Raw genomic sequence first — 14,488 nt, 5'->3', positions numbered from 1 at the left:
ATACACACAGTGATGTCACAGTACAGGGATAATACACAGTGATGTCACAGTACAGGGATAATACACAGTGATGTCACAGTACAGGGATAATACACACAGTGATGTCACAGTACAGGAATAATACACACAGTGATGTCACAGTACAGGGATACTACACAGTGATGTCACAGTATAGTGATAATACACACAGTGATGTCACAGTACAGGGATAATACACACAGTGATGTCACAGTACAGGGATAATGCACACAGTGATGTCACAGTACAGGGATAATACACAGTGATGTCACAGTACAGGGATAATACACGCCGTAATGTCACAGGATAGGGATACTACACACAGTGATGTCACAGTAAAGGGATAATACACAGTGATGTCACAGTACAGAGATAATACACACCGTAATGTCACAGTATAGGGATACTACACACTTTGACATCACGGCACAGGGATTATACACAGTGATGTCACAGTACAGTAATAATACACAGTGATGCCACAGTACAGGGATAATCCACACAGTGATGTCTCAGTACATGGATAATACATAGTGATGTCACAGTACAGAGATAATACACAGTAATGTCACAGTACAGGGATAATACACAGTGATGTCACAGTACAGGGATAATACACAGTGATGTCACAGTACAGGGATAATACACAGTGATGTCACAGTACAGGGATAATACACACAGTGATGTCTCAGTACATGGATAATACATAGTGATGTCACAGTACAGAGATAATACACACCGTAATGTCACAGTATAGGGATACTACACACAATTACATCAGAGTACAGGTATAATACACAGTAATGTCACAGTACAGGGATAATACACACTGTAATGTCACAGTATAGGGATACTACACACAGTGACATCACAGTACAGGTATAATACACAGTGATGTCACAGTACAGGGATAATACACAGTGATGTCACGGTACAGTGATAATACACACAGTGATGTCACAGTACAGAGATAATACACACCGTAATGTCACAGTATAGGGATACTATACACAGTGACATCACAGTACGAGGAAAATACACAGTAATGTCACAGTACAGTGATAATACACACAGTGATGTCACAGCACAGGGATAATACAGAATGATGTCACAGTACAGGGATAACACACAGTGATGTCACAGTACATGGATAATCCACACAATGATGTCACAGTACAGAGATTATACACAGTGATGTCACAGTACAGAGATAATACACAGTGATGTCACAGTACAGGGATAATACACAGTGATGTCACAGTACAGAGATAATACACAGTGATGTCACAGTACAGGAATACACACAGTGATGTCACAGTACAGGGATAATACACACAGTGATGTCACAGTACAGAGATAATACACAGTGATGTCACAGTACAGGGATAATACACAGTGATGTCACAGTACAGGAATACACACAGTGATGTCACAGTACGCCAGATTTAAAACTATGGAAACTAAGAGCTGGATTAGATTTTAGCTATTATTTACAGAAGCTTTCTGGTTTAACCCGATAACGACCATGGACGAGTATAGACGTCCAGGTTGGCGGGCGTTCCCGCACCTGGACGTCTATACTCGTCCATTATTCTCGTGGGTGCTGCCCAGTGCACCCACGAGATCGCGGCAGGGACTCGGCTGTATCACACAGCCGGGACCCAGCTGCACTGCCAGGACCGAAGTAAACTTCGGTCCCGGCAGTTTTAACCCTTACAGCCGCGGTCGGAAGTGACCGCGGGCTGTAAGTGTTATGACAGAGGGAGGGAGCTCCCTCTGTCACTCCTGCAGCACCCCACATCGCGATCGCGGGGTGCTGTGTGTGTCCGCGGCTGGCCGGGACCTGCCGCACTGCCGGGAGTGAAGTTCACTTCACTCCCGGCAGTTTAACCCTTACAGCCGCGGTCAGAAGTGACCGCGTGCTGTAAGGAGTTCTGACAGAGGGAGGGGGCTCCCTCTGTCTCCTCTGCAGCACCCCGGAGCATCGCGGGGTGCTGCTGCATACCTGGGCAGCCGGGGGTCCTACAAAGACCCCCAGGTCTGCCCTGGGTATTGCCTGAAAGGACGTGCCAGAGGCACGTCCTAATATGCTGCCTGCTAGTGAAAACTGGCAGGCAGCATATAACTGCAATGCTTTGGAATACTAAGTATTCCAAAGCATTAAAAAGTGTAAAAATAAATAGATAAAATAAAAGTGTCAAAATAAATAAAAATGTTATAAAAGTGTAATAAAAATAAATAAATATATATATATATATATATATATATATATATATATATTAAAAATACATTTATTAAATGAATCTAATTTAAAAAAAATGCATAATGTGTAGGATCGCATTGGCGGACATCCCCAGCATGTAATATGCTGCGGATGTCCACCATGTGATCCTACACATTATGCAGCAGTCACGGTAATGAGCTCCCTGCTGCGGCTGGGTAGCTTTGTGTGTCCACTCATAGCGGCGGATTTCCCGCCGGCAGTCATGAGCGGACACACTGAGCTACCCAGCCGCAGCAGTGATGGATATATTCGCCATGAGCGGGTGCTTATTCCCACAACATGGCGGATATATCCATCAGGAGCCTTAACTGTCACAGACAGACGCGTTATACTGCCAGCCGACCAAGGACCAATCAGAGTGGTCCCTGGTCCAGCCAATAACTTGTAGGGGTGCGGTATATAAATGGGGTCACTTGTGGGGGTGGGGGTACTGTTCTGCCCTGAAAGCCAAATGGCGCTCCTCTCCTTCTGAGTCCTACCACGCGGCCAAGGAACCATATATGGCCAAAGCGGGGGTATTTCCGAACATGGGACAAGCAGCTAAATAAAATATAGGGTGCATTTCTTTCAATATCAGAAGTGATGTACAAAAAATATGTCCCCCAAATGATGCATTTGTGAAAAATTGCAAATTTCGAATTTTTAACACTGACTTTGTAATAATTCCTGCCAAAAAACTATGGTGTTAAAATACTCACTGTACCCCCTAGCGAATACCTTGAGGGGTCTAGTTTTTAAAATGGGGTCATTTTGGGGGGGGGTGTTCCTATGTTCTACTACCTTTTAATTTCTGCAAACCTTGCATAGCACACAAAAAAAGATGTACTTTTCAAATTTTAAAAATTTTAAAAATTTCAAGTTAAATTGTTAGGCTTCTAACGAATTTAAAATGTTAATTAAAAACAAAAAAATGATGTCAAAATAAAGTAGATGTCACGATGCCGGCTGGCAGGAGGTGGATCCTCTGTGCCAGAGAGGGATTGGCGAGGACCGCGCTAGTGGACCGGTTCTAAGCCACTACAGGTATTCACCAGAGCCCGCCGCAAAGCGGGATGGTCTTGCTGCGGCGGTAGTGACCAGGTCGTATCCACTAGCAACGGCTCACCTCTCTGGCTGCTGAAGATACTGAAGAAAGGCGAGGTACAAGGGAGTAGGCAGTAGCAAGGTCGGACGTAGCAGAAGGTCGGGGGCAGGCGGCAAGGTTCGTAGTCAGGGGAGATAGCAAAGGTACTGGTACACAGGCTATAAAACACACAATACGCTTTCACTGGCACTAAGGCAACAAGATCCGGCAAGGGAGTGCAAGGGAGGAGACTAGATATAGCCAGGGAACAGGTGGGAACCAATTAAGCTAATTGGGCCAGGCACCAATCATTGGTGCACTGGCCCTTTAAGTCTCAGGGAGCTGGCGCGCGCGCGCCCTAGAGAGCGGAGCCGCGCGCGCCAGCACATGACAGCAGGGGACGGGAACGGGTAAGTGACCTGGGATGCGATTCGCGAGCGGGCGCGTCCCGCTGTGCGAATCGCATCCCCAACGGCCATGACAGAGCAGCGCTCCCGGTCAGCGGGACTGACCGGGGAGCTGCAGGGAAAGAGACGCCGTGAGCGCTCCGGGGAGGAGCGGGGACCCGGAGCGCTAGGCGTAACAGTACCCCCCCCCCTTAGGTCTCCCCTTCTCTTTATCGGGTAACTGCCTCCCCTGGGATGAGGACACCGGGAAAGGATGGAGGGATTCCTCAACGGCAGGCAGAACCGCAGGAGTAGGAATGGGGAGAGAGGGCAGAGGGCGGGACCTGGCACGGGGCAGTGTGACACCAGGACGAGGGCCATGAGGGGACACAGAAGCTTGCCTGATGGAACTGGGAGGGGGGGAGGGGCATTTCCTGTGGCAGGCAGAGTCCTTAATGACCTTAGGGGGACCAGATACAGGAGGAACCACAGAGTTACGGCAAGGGTTACTGGGAACCGGTTTTAGACAGTTCTTGGAACAAGAGGACCCCCAACTCTTGATCTCCCCAGTGGACCAATCCATGGTTGGGGAATGAAGTTGAAGCCAGGGAAGTCCAAGGAGAATTTCCGAGGTGCAATTGGGGAGGACCAAAAGTTCAATCCTCTCGTGGTGAGATCCGATGCTCATAAGAAGGGGCTCCGTGCGGAAACGTATGGTACAGTCCAACCTGGCTCCATTGACCGCGGAAATGTGGAGTGGCTTGACAAGACGGGTCACCGGAATACGGAATTTATTCACAAAGGAGTCCCGAATAAAATTCCCAGAAGCTCCAGAGTCCAGGCAGGCCACGGCTGAGAGGGGAGAGCTGGCTGAAGTGGAAATCCGAACAGGTACCGTGAGACGTGGAGAAGCCGACTTGGCATCAAGAGAAGCCACACCCACGAGAGCAGAGTGCGAGCGTGCGTTTCCCAGACGTGGAGGACGGATTGGGCAATCCACCAGAAAATGTTCAGTACTGGCACAGTACAGACAAAGATTCTCTTCCTTACGGCGATTCCTCTCTTCCAGGGTCAGGCGAGACCGATCCACTTGCATGGCCTCCTCGGCGGGAGGCCTAGGCGCAGATTGCAGTGGAGACTGTGGGAGAGGTGGCCAGAGATCTAAGTCTTTTTCCTGGCGGAGCTCTTGATGCCTCTCAGAAAAACGCATGTCAATGCGAGTGGCTAGATGAATGAGTTCATGCAGGCTAGCAGGAGTCTCTCGTGCGGCCAGAACATCTTTAATGTTGCTGGATAGGCCTTTTTTAAAGGTCGCGCAGAGAGCCTCATTATTCCAGGATAGTTCAGAAGCAAGAGTACGGAATTGTATGGCGTACTCGCCAACGGAGGAATTACCCTGGACCAGGTTCAGCAGGGCAGTCTCAGCAGAAGAGGCTCGGGCAGGTTCCTCAAAGACACTTCGAATTTCCGAGAAGAAGGAGTGAACAGAGGCAGTGACGGGGTCATTGCGGTCCCAGAGCGGTGTGGCCCATGACAGGGCTTTTCCAGACAGAAGGCTGACTACGAAAGCCACCTTAGACCTTTCAGTAGGAAACAGGTCCGACATCATCTCCAAGTGCAGAGAACATTGCGAAAGGAAGCCACGGCAAAACTTAGAGTCCCCATTAAATTTGTCCGGCAAAGACAGGCGGAGGCTAGGAGTGGCCACTCGCTGCGGAAGGGGTGCAGGAGCTGGCGGAGGAGATGATTGCTGATGAAGTTGCGACTGAAGTTGGTGCACAATGGTGGACATTTCTGACATCTGGTGGGTTAGATGGGCGATCTGTCGGGCTTGCTGGGCGACCACCGTGGTGATATCAGAGGCAACTGGCAGGGGAACCTCAGCGGGATCCATGGCCGGATCTACTGTCACGATGCCGGCTGGCAGGAGGTGGATCCTCTGTGCCAGAGAGGGATTGGCGAGGACCGCGCTAGTGGACCGGTTCTAAGCCACTACAGGTATTCACCAGAGCCCGCCGCAAAGCGGGATGGTCTTGCTGCGGCGGTAGTGACCAGGTCGTATCCACTAGCAACGGCTCACCTCTCTGGCTGCTGAAGATACTGAAGAAAGGCGAGGTACAAGGGAGTAGGCAGTAGCAAGGTCGGACGTAGCAGAAGGTCGGGGGCAGGCGGCAAGGTTCGTAGTCAGGGGAGATAGCAAAGGTACTGGTACACAGGCTATAAAACACACAATACGCTTTCACTGGCACTAAGGCAACAAGATCCGGCAAGGGAGTGCAAGGGAGGAGACTAGATATAGCCAGGGAACAGGTGGGAACCAATTAAGCTAATTGGGCCAGGCACCAATCATTGGTGCACTGGCCCTTTAAGTCTCAGGGAGCTGGCGCGCGCGCGCCCTAGAGAGCGGAGCCGCGCGCGCCAGCACATGACAGCAGGGGACGGGAACGGGTAAGTGACCTGGGATGCGATTCGCGAGCGGGCGCGTCCCGCTGTGCGAATCGCATCCCCAACGGCCATGACAGAGCAGCGCTCCCGGTCAGCGGGACTGACCGGGGAGCTGCAGGGAAAGAGACGCCGTGAGCGCTCCGGGGAGGAGCGGGGACCCGGAGCGCTAGGCGTAACAGTAGACATCTGAAAGTATAAGTTTCATAAACTATTTGGTCAGTATGTATAAATATATGCAACCTATTAGTGTTAAAATAGCAAAAAATTAGAATTTTTTGTAAAAATTTCATGATTTTTTGCATTGTAAAAAAAAACTACAAATGATATCGGCTTACTTTTACTATGTACATGAAGGACAACTTGTGAAGAAAAAACAATGTCAGAATTATCTTGATTGGCAAAACGTTACCAGAGTTATTCTCTAATAAAGACAGACATCCCCGATTCCCAGAAACATCAGACAAGTGCAGCACACACATTGGATACTCACATCAGACAAGTGCGGCACACACATTGGGCAATTCATAACTATTTAGCAAATACTTTGGACACATCTGGGGAATTTACTAAAACTGTCTAATTACAATGTCTAAGACAATGCAAACTTAGTTGGACAAACTTTAAATTTTCCAGATATATCAAATTAAACCATAAAGCTTAAAGTCTACCTGTCATTTATAAAAAAAACTAGCTGAGTACCCGGCATTACCCGGTTTTTCCTTCCTCATCCTTGTTGTGGAGGAAAATCAACAAAGGAGGAAGCTTTTGACTTCATATCCCATCCTCATATATTGTTGTCATATCCCAACCCCATATCCCATCCTCATATCCCGTCCTCATACCCCGACCTCCTATCCCGACCTCTTATCCCGACCTCTTATGCCATCCTCCTATCCCATCCTCCTATCCTGACCTCCTATCCTGTCCTCCTATCCCCTCCTCCTATATCGACCTCCTATCCCATCCTCCTATCCCGACCGACTATCTCAACCTCCTATCCCATCCTCCCATCTTGTCCTCCTATCCCGTCCTCCTATCTTGTCCTCCTATCCCGTCCTCCTATCCAGTCCTCCTATCCTGACCTCCTATCTCGACCTCCTATCTCGACCTCCTATCCCGTCCTCCTATCCTGTCCTCCTATCCCGTCGTCCTATCCCGACCTCCTATCCCGTCCTCCTATCTTGACCTACTATCCCGTCCTCCTATCTTGACCTACTATCCCGTCCTCCTATCCCGTCCTCCTATCCCGTCCTCCTTTCCTGACCTCCTTTCCCAACCTCCTATCTCGACCTCCTATCCCGACCTCCTATCCCATCCTCCTATCTAGACCTCCTATCCCGTCCTCATATCCCGACCTCCTATCCCGTCCTCCTATCCCGTCCTGCTATCGCGAGCTCCTATCTCGACCTCCTTTCCCGACCTTCCCGTCCTCCTATCTTGACCTCCTATCTCAACCTCCTATCTCGACCTCCCATCCCGTCCTCATATCCCAACCTGTAATATGTGTACCAGGTATTAAAATCTCTCCAGCCGTACGGAATTTATGTGGGAACATACATTTCCCATTGATTCCTCACAAATGGGGTAGTTAAGGGTTAAATTAACTATCCTGTGTTTTAAGTGGACGTATAAGTAACATGTGACCAAGTATTATCGAAATATCTCCAGCCGTTTGAAAGTTATGCAGTGATATATATTTCCCATAGACTTTTATGGGATTTTAAACATAAACCCCGCCCCTGGCAAATGGGGGTGAGTAAGGGTTAAATCACCTATCCTATGTTTGTTGTTGACATATAAGTAACATGTGTGCCAAGTTTCATGTTAATATCTTTAGCCGTTTGGAAGTTTTTGTGGAACATACACACATACATACATACATACATATATACACACACACGTTGAGTTTTATATATATAGATTTGACTTGTAAGAGACATAAACGTTTTGATCAATCCGAATTTCAGTGCTGAGACCCCTAGTGATCATTAGAATGAGTTGGAGTAAAGCATGCAGTAGTGTACTTCACTCCCTGACTCTTAGTGATCTCTGTCCTAAACCTTTTCTAATGATCAGTGGGGAATTAGAAGACTGGTTCCCCTAAAGCTCAGCACAGGAATTGACAAATGAGCAACCAGTTGCCCATTCATGTCTAAGTACCTGGCAGACAACAGACACTCCAGTGAGAGTATATTGTTGCTTGTTGCCTTGGTGTAATAAATTGGTCATATGCTAAAAAAAATTTGAATTATTGGCTAATAGGTAGAACATTTAGGCCAATATATCTCAAATATACCTTTTCCATTGTGGTTAAGTATTTATAAACAGCAGGGGTCTTTGTTCACTAGAATCTCTGGGAACCTAAAGAGCTTGACATTTTTCATATAGGCCCACATTTATCATTGTCTTTAGACAGTTTTTTGTGTCTAAAAAAGGGGCAAAAAAGGCACGAGCAGGGTTTTTTAGCGCCTTTTTTTTGCAACTTTTTGTTTACACATTCCTGCTGATTTTGAGTTGCAATCCACTGATTTTGAGTTGCAATCCACTGATTTTGGCAATAGACATGATATGGAAGGGATTTATCATTGCACCTTTTTGTAAAAAGGAGCAAAAAAAGGCGCAAAGCCACTGAAAAGTCTCTAAAACTACACCAGCCCAGACATGGTGTATCTTTTTGGTGTATGTGTAGACAGAAATTTTAGAAAATGTGACCTGCACAAAATGTATCAAATGCTCTTTGACCATTTAATAAAAAAACAGCACACAAAAAAAAAAAGGTGTAAAAAAAATGCTTCACTTACACTGCAATGATAAATGTGGGCCATAGTGTATAACAGTGAGCAGCACTAAGGTGTGACAACCCTGTCATCTGTCATCACTGTGGAACTGAGTTAGACTAAGTTTACATCTGCGTCGGAGCTCCGTTTGGGAGTTCTGTTGCATAGTCCGTTCCAAAGACAAAAAATGGGGGAGGGATGCATTGCACAATGGACACCAATGGGTCCCTACCGGTCCCATTGACTTTTAATAGGGGTCCGGTTTCCATCTGGTGTCTTTTGTTTTGCAGAACAACAGATGGAAACCTCTCATTTTAGTAGGACCTGCAAATGGAGCTCCCAGTAAGATGTGAATGAGCCCTAAGAGGGTGCTGCTGGAGGCCTTACTGATCATGGACTGTAGACCTCTGCTAAAAGATATGTAGGCTGGTATGTCCGACATCAGGCATATGTGAACCCAGCCTAAATCTTGAAGCAACTGACGCCACAACTGGTGATGACAACATGCATCAGTTCTCATCAGTTGTGTAGCATCCGGCATCCATTGTTTCTGAACCATGAACGCCGGGTGCAGTACGGAGATCGCGGGTGTCCCCAGAGGCAGAGGACCCACACGATCAGACATCTTATCCCCTATCCTTTGGATAGGGGATAAGATGTCTAGGGGTGGAGTACCCCTTTAAGGAACACTAAATTTCCAAGACGAGTCTGCTTCCAAGCCGAATCTTGAGAAATCTCAGGTTCAAAGGAAACTTAAATGCTATACCTGCATGTTTTCTATGAGGTGATTGCTATATATATGCAATACCCTAATCTAAAAAGGTCATCGAAGGTGGAGTTTCACTTTTAGAAAAACTTTACATGATGTTGTTTTCAATAAGATTAATATTAATTTCCTATCTCTTCGGGCAGAGGATATGCTTGTCTGTTTCTCAAGGGGGTGTTTTGTCTTGAGAAATCTCATTCCTTTTCTACCATGCCACAGAGTATTAGGTCAGAGGGAGCTATGGTCTGTGTATGCTCTGTGTAATCCATTAGTAATCTCCAGTTTTCCTATTATCTTCATTTTCTTCAACCTTTTTTGCATCCCCAAAGATTGATGGATAAATCTGGAAAAGCTGTGTCATGGGGTCAGAATAGTCATAACTAACATCTTAGAGCTCTGTGATTCCTTATGAGGAATTCTACTGATGAGATATGTGTGAATTGGTGGTAAGTTTTAATTATCTTAAAATTATCAGAAAATGTTACTCAAGACTATGACCCCAAGATATATAACCAACTAATATAGAGTTATCACACATTGTCCTTGTTTCACTGTATTTTAGTGGGATTCACCCCTGACAGGAAGTTGTGTAGTCCTTTTATTGTCAGTGGAGTGTTGCCATTCCCCAAAATCATCCTTTGCTGTTTCACGAGGCATGGTGATTTTGTCTCTGATTTCTAGCCCTGCCCCCTGAGTAATGTCATCACCCCCGACCAACCCCCACAGCTTATATCACCATCTTCCTTTCGTATACACATATATGTTTTTGAGACATTTAGGAAAGAATAAAGTGTGATTATGGTAGGGATCGACCGATTATCGGTTTGGCCGATATTGGGCATTATCGGTATCGGCAATTACCTTGCCGATAAGCCGATAATGCCCTTCACCACCCCCACCGCAACGCCCCCCCCCCGACCCGCCGCACCGCGTCGCACCCCCCACCGCACCGCCCCGGCCCCATTGCCTCCCCCATCCCCGGATCGTAGCGGGTGGTGGCAGCGGTCTATGGCACCGCAAAAGTCACTGCAGTGCATTGATTGAAAGCGCCCGCTTTAAATCAATGATCTGCAGCGGTGTCGCGGGGGGATAAATAGCCGATAATTTATACCGGAATATCGGTATAAGTTATCGGCTATCGGCCCTAACCTCCACCGATTATCGGTATCGGCCCTAAAAAACAGATATCGGTCGATCACTAGATTATGGTATGTTGCCTTATACAGAACAATCCCACAGGCATAGGAGCAGGCAGTGAATGAATAGCAGGTGCTGCAACGTCACTGATATTATGTTGTGATATGAGATGTTTTGCAACAACTCTTGTAGGGAGGGGGGTTACTGTGGGAGGGGAGTAGGCAGAGTTGGAGGACAGTGATGAAAGGCTGAGGCAGTGCATTCTGGGAATTGTAGTACTGACACAACTGCTTGATCAGAAAGTACAACCAGGATGTACAGGACTAATAGTCCCAAAACAGATAGATTTTTGGTGATGTGCAGCTCATTGTCTAGTGAAGCATAGAGTCCTTGCCTTTGTTAGGTATCGGCACAGAGCAGGGACTCCATAGCAGAACCTCCACTCATAAGGCCATTCCTGCATTATAAGGGCATCTATGGGTAGGATGGGTTAAGGCCCTGCAATTACACCATGGTCACATGACCATGAGTTCACAAGTCCTGCACCCAGAGTGCAGTGCAGCACAAGAGACTGCTTGACAGGTACAGAAAAGGTGAGTGCTCCTGATACTCCTTATACTACCTTCAGTATCTCCTGGGGGTTCTTTTTATTAAATTCTGAGGAAAATGAACCAGGGAAAACTTAAGAATTTCCCCAGATGGGTCTCTTCATTCCTCTAAAACTACATACAACAGATCTTAGGGTTGTTACATACTGCGCTTCAGCGGTTAGCACCGGCTGTAAGCGCAGTAGCCCCGTGTCCCCAGACCGTCACTTACCCACGTCCACTCCTGCTGCTGCTGCTACGTCTCAGCCTCGGCGCGCATTCTCCACGGAACGTGCAAAGGTGGCCTTCGTCATCAGTCTCCTGTCTGTAAAGGCCTTAGCCTGGGCAACTCCACTATGGGATCGCAGTGATGTCATCACTTAAAATCTCCAGGCATTCCTGACGGAATTTCGCACTGTCTTTGAGGAACCTGCCTGTGCTTCCTATGCCGAGTCGACTCTGCTAAGTCTCTCCCAGGGCAACTCCACTGTTGGCGAGTATGCCATCCGGTACCAAACCTTGGTGTCGGAGTTGTCCTGGAATAACAAAGCCCTCTGTGCTACTTTTAAGAGAGGTTTTTCGAGTCAAATTAAAGATGTCCTCGCTGCCCGGGAATTGCCAGCCTCCCTGAATGAACTGGTACAATTGGCATCTCGGACCGATATCCGGTTCTCTGAGCGACGTGAGGAACTGAGACAAGAAAGGGAATCTGCACAACCTCGGCGCTTCCCTCGTCTGGCGCCTGTCTTCCACCAACCTCCGCAAACTGCTTCGTTGCCTCAACCTGGATTACCTCCTTTCCTCCAAGACTTTGCTGATGTCTTTTGCGAAAAGCAAGCTGACGTTTTGCCTTCACATCGTCCATGGGATTGTCCTATTGACTTGCTGCCTGGTACCACATCTCCCAGAGGCGAATCTACCCTTTGTCTGTTCCAGAAACCCAGGCCATGTCTACCTATATTCAGGAGAACCTACAGAAAGGGTTTATTAGGAAATCCTCTTCTTCTGACGGAGCTGGTTTCTTCTTCGTGGAAAAGAAAGATGGGTCCTTGCATCGATTACCGGGGACTGAACAAAATTGCAGTTAAAAACCGTTATCCTCTCCCCTTAATCTCAGAGTTGTTTGATCTCCTGCGAGGTGCCAAGATCTTCTCCAAACTGGATCTTAGGGGTGCCTACAACTTGATTCGTATTAGGGAAGGGGACGAGTGGAAGACTGTGTTTAATACTCGAGATGGACATTTTAAGTATCTTGTTATGCTTTTCGGACTATGCAATGCTCCAGCAGTCTTCCAGGAGTTTGTCAATGACATATTTCGGGATCTGCTCTACTCCTGTGTCTTTGTCTATTTAGATGACATCCTCATCTATTCTCCAAACTTCCACACTCATCGTCTCCATCTCCGTCAAGTATTACAGCGTCTTCGTGACAACCAACTCTACGCAAAACTTGAAAAGTGTTCTTTTGTCAAGACCAGCCTTCCATTTCTAGGATGTATTTTTACCAGTCAAGGGCTTCAAATGGATCCTATCAAGTTATCAGCTGTACTGGAGTGACCTCAGCCTACTGGACTGAAAGAAATACAATGCTTCCTTGGCTATGCCAATTATTATCGCCAGTTTATTCCCCACTATTCCACCTTGGTCGCCCCCATCATATCCCTAACAAAAAAAACTGCCAATCCTAAGGTCTGTACTCTAGAGGCCGAAAAGGCCTTCATAGAGCAAAAGTCTGCCTTCGCTTCCGCTTCGGTGTTGTCAAGACCTGATCCTGACAAACCATTCATTTTGGAGATGGATACGTCTTCGGTCGGTGCAGGAGCAGTTCTGACACAAAGATCTTACAAGGGTAAGATTGTGACCTGCGGATTCTTTTCGAATACTTTTTCTCCAGCGGAAAATAATTATATTATAGGAGACCGTGAGCTCCTGGCTATTAAGTTGGCCTTGGAGGAATGACGTAATCTCTTAGAGGGCTCTGTGCATCCCATAACCATCTATATGGATCACAAGAACTTGCTTTATCTCCAGTCAGCCCATCGCCTCAACCCACGTCAGGCTTGCTGGTCCCTGTTCTCCAGGTTTAACTTCCTCATTCATTTTCGTCCAGCAGAAAAGAATCTTCGGGCTGATGCCTTATCTAGATCTACTGAGGTACAAGATCAGGGACCTCCTCTGCAACACATTGTCTCTCTGGATCGTCTTATTTCCGCAGCACCAGCAGGTCTTCAGAATTTGCCCCCAGGGAAGACTTTTGTTTCACTTCGTTTGAGACACCGAATCCTGAAATGGGGTCATTCTTCTCTGTTGGTAGGTCATGCTGGGATCCGAAAATCCATGCAATTAATTTCCCAACAGTATTGGTGGCCCACTATGAAACGGGATGTCATAGATTTTGTCCGCTCCTGCTCTGTTTGTGCCCGGAACAAAACTCTGCGCACCAAGCCTGCCGGTCTACTACATCCATTACCTGTTCCTGAACAGCCCTGGTCCAACATTGCAATGGACTTTATTATGGATCTCCCTTCTTCCTGCGGCAATACGGTCATCTGGGTCGTGGTGGACCGATTTTCTAAGATGGCACATTTTGTACCGTTGCCTGGGTTACCATCCGCACCTCAACTTGCCAAACAATTCCTTACTCATATTTTCCGCCTCCATGGATTGCCAACACATATAGTCTTTGACCGGGGAGTCCAGTTCGTCTCAAAGTTAAGTTGGATTTCTCCTCTGCCTATCACCCCCGGTCTAATGGACAAGTTGAAAGGGTGAATCAGATTTTGGGAGATTATCTTCGCCACTTTGTCTCCGCTCGCCAAGACGACTGGTCTGACCTTCTACCCTTGGCCGAATTTTCATACAACCATAGGGATACTGAATCCACTGGAACTTCACCCTTTTATGTAGTCTATGGACTTCATCCTCATCCGCCTCTGCCCTTGTCAACTCCCTCCGGTGTCCCTATGGCAGATGAACTAGTACGGAACTTTACCACCATCTGGAAGAAGACTCAGCTCTCCCTTCT

At 47.2% G+C, this 14,488-nt stretch overlaps 2 protein-coding genes across 24 annotated transcripts in view; one reads left to right on the top strand and one right to left on the bottom strand.

The window, feature by feature from the left end:
* LOC130267707 (uncharacterized) overlaps nt 1–14,488 on the top strand; it is a 382,496-nt gene that overhangs the window by 16,037 nt on the left and 351,971 nt on the right. The gene's annotated exons all lie outside the window — the stretch shown is intronic.
* Nucleotides 1–14,488, bottom strand: part of PTHLH (parathyroid hormone like hormone) — a 98,827-nt gene that overhangs the window by 48,163 nt on the left and 36,176 nt on the right. The window lies entirely within an intron of this gene.

The sequence above is a fragment of the Hyla sarda genome, chromosome 4, assembly GCF_029499605.1.
Source record: "Hyla sarda isolate aHylSar1 chromosome 4, aHylSar1.hap1, whole genome shotgun sequence".
NCBI classification, from domain to species: domain Eukaryota; kingdom Metazoa; phylum Chordata; class Amphibia; order Anura; family Hylidae; genus Hyla; species Hyla sarda.
Note: the sequence above shows the minus strand (reverse complement) of the source record. Positions and strands in the feature narration are given on the sequence as shown.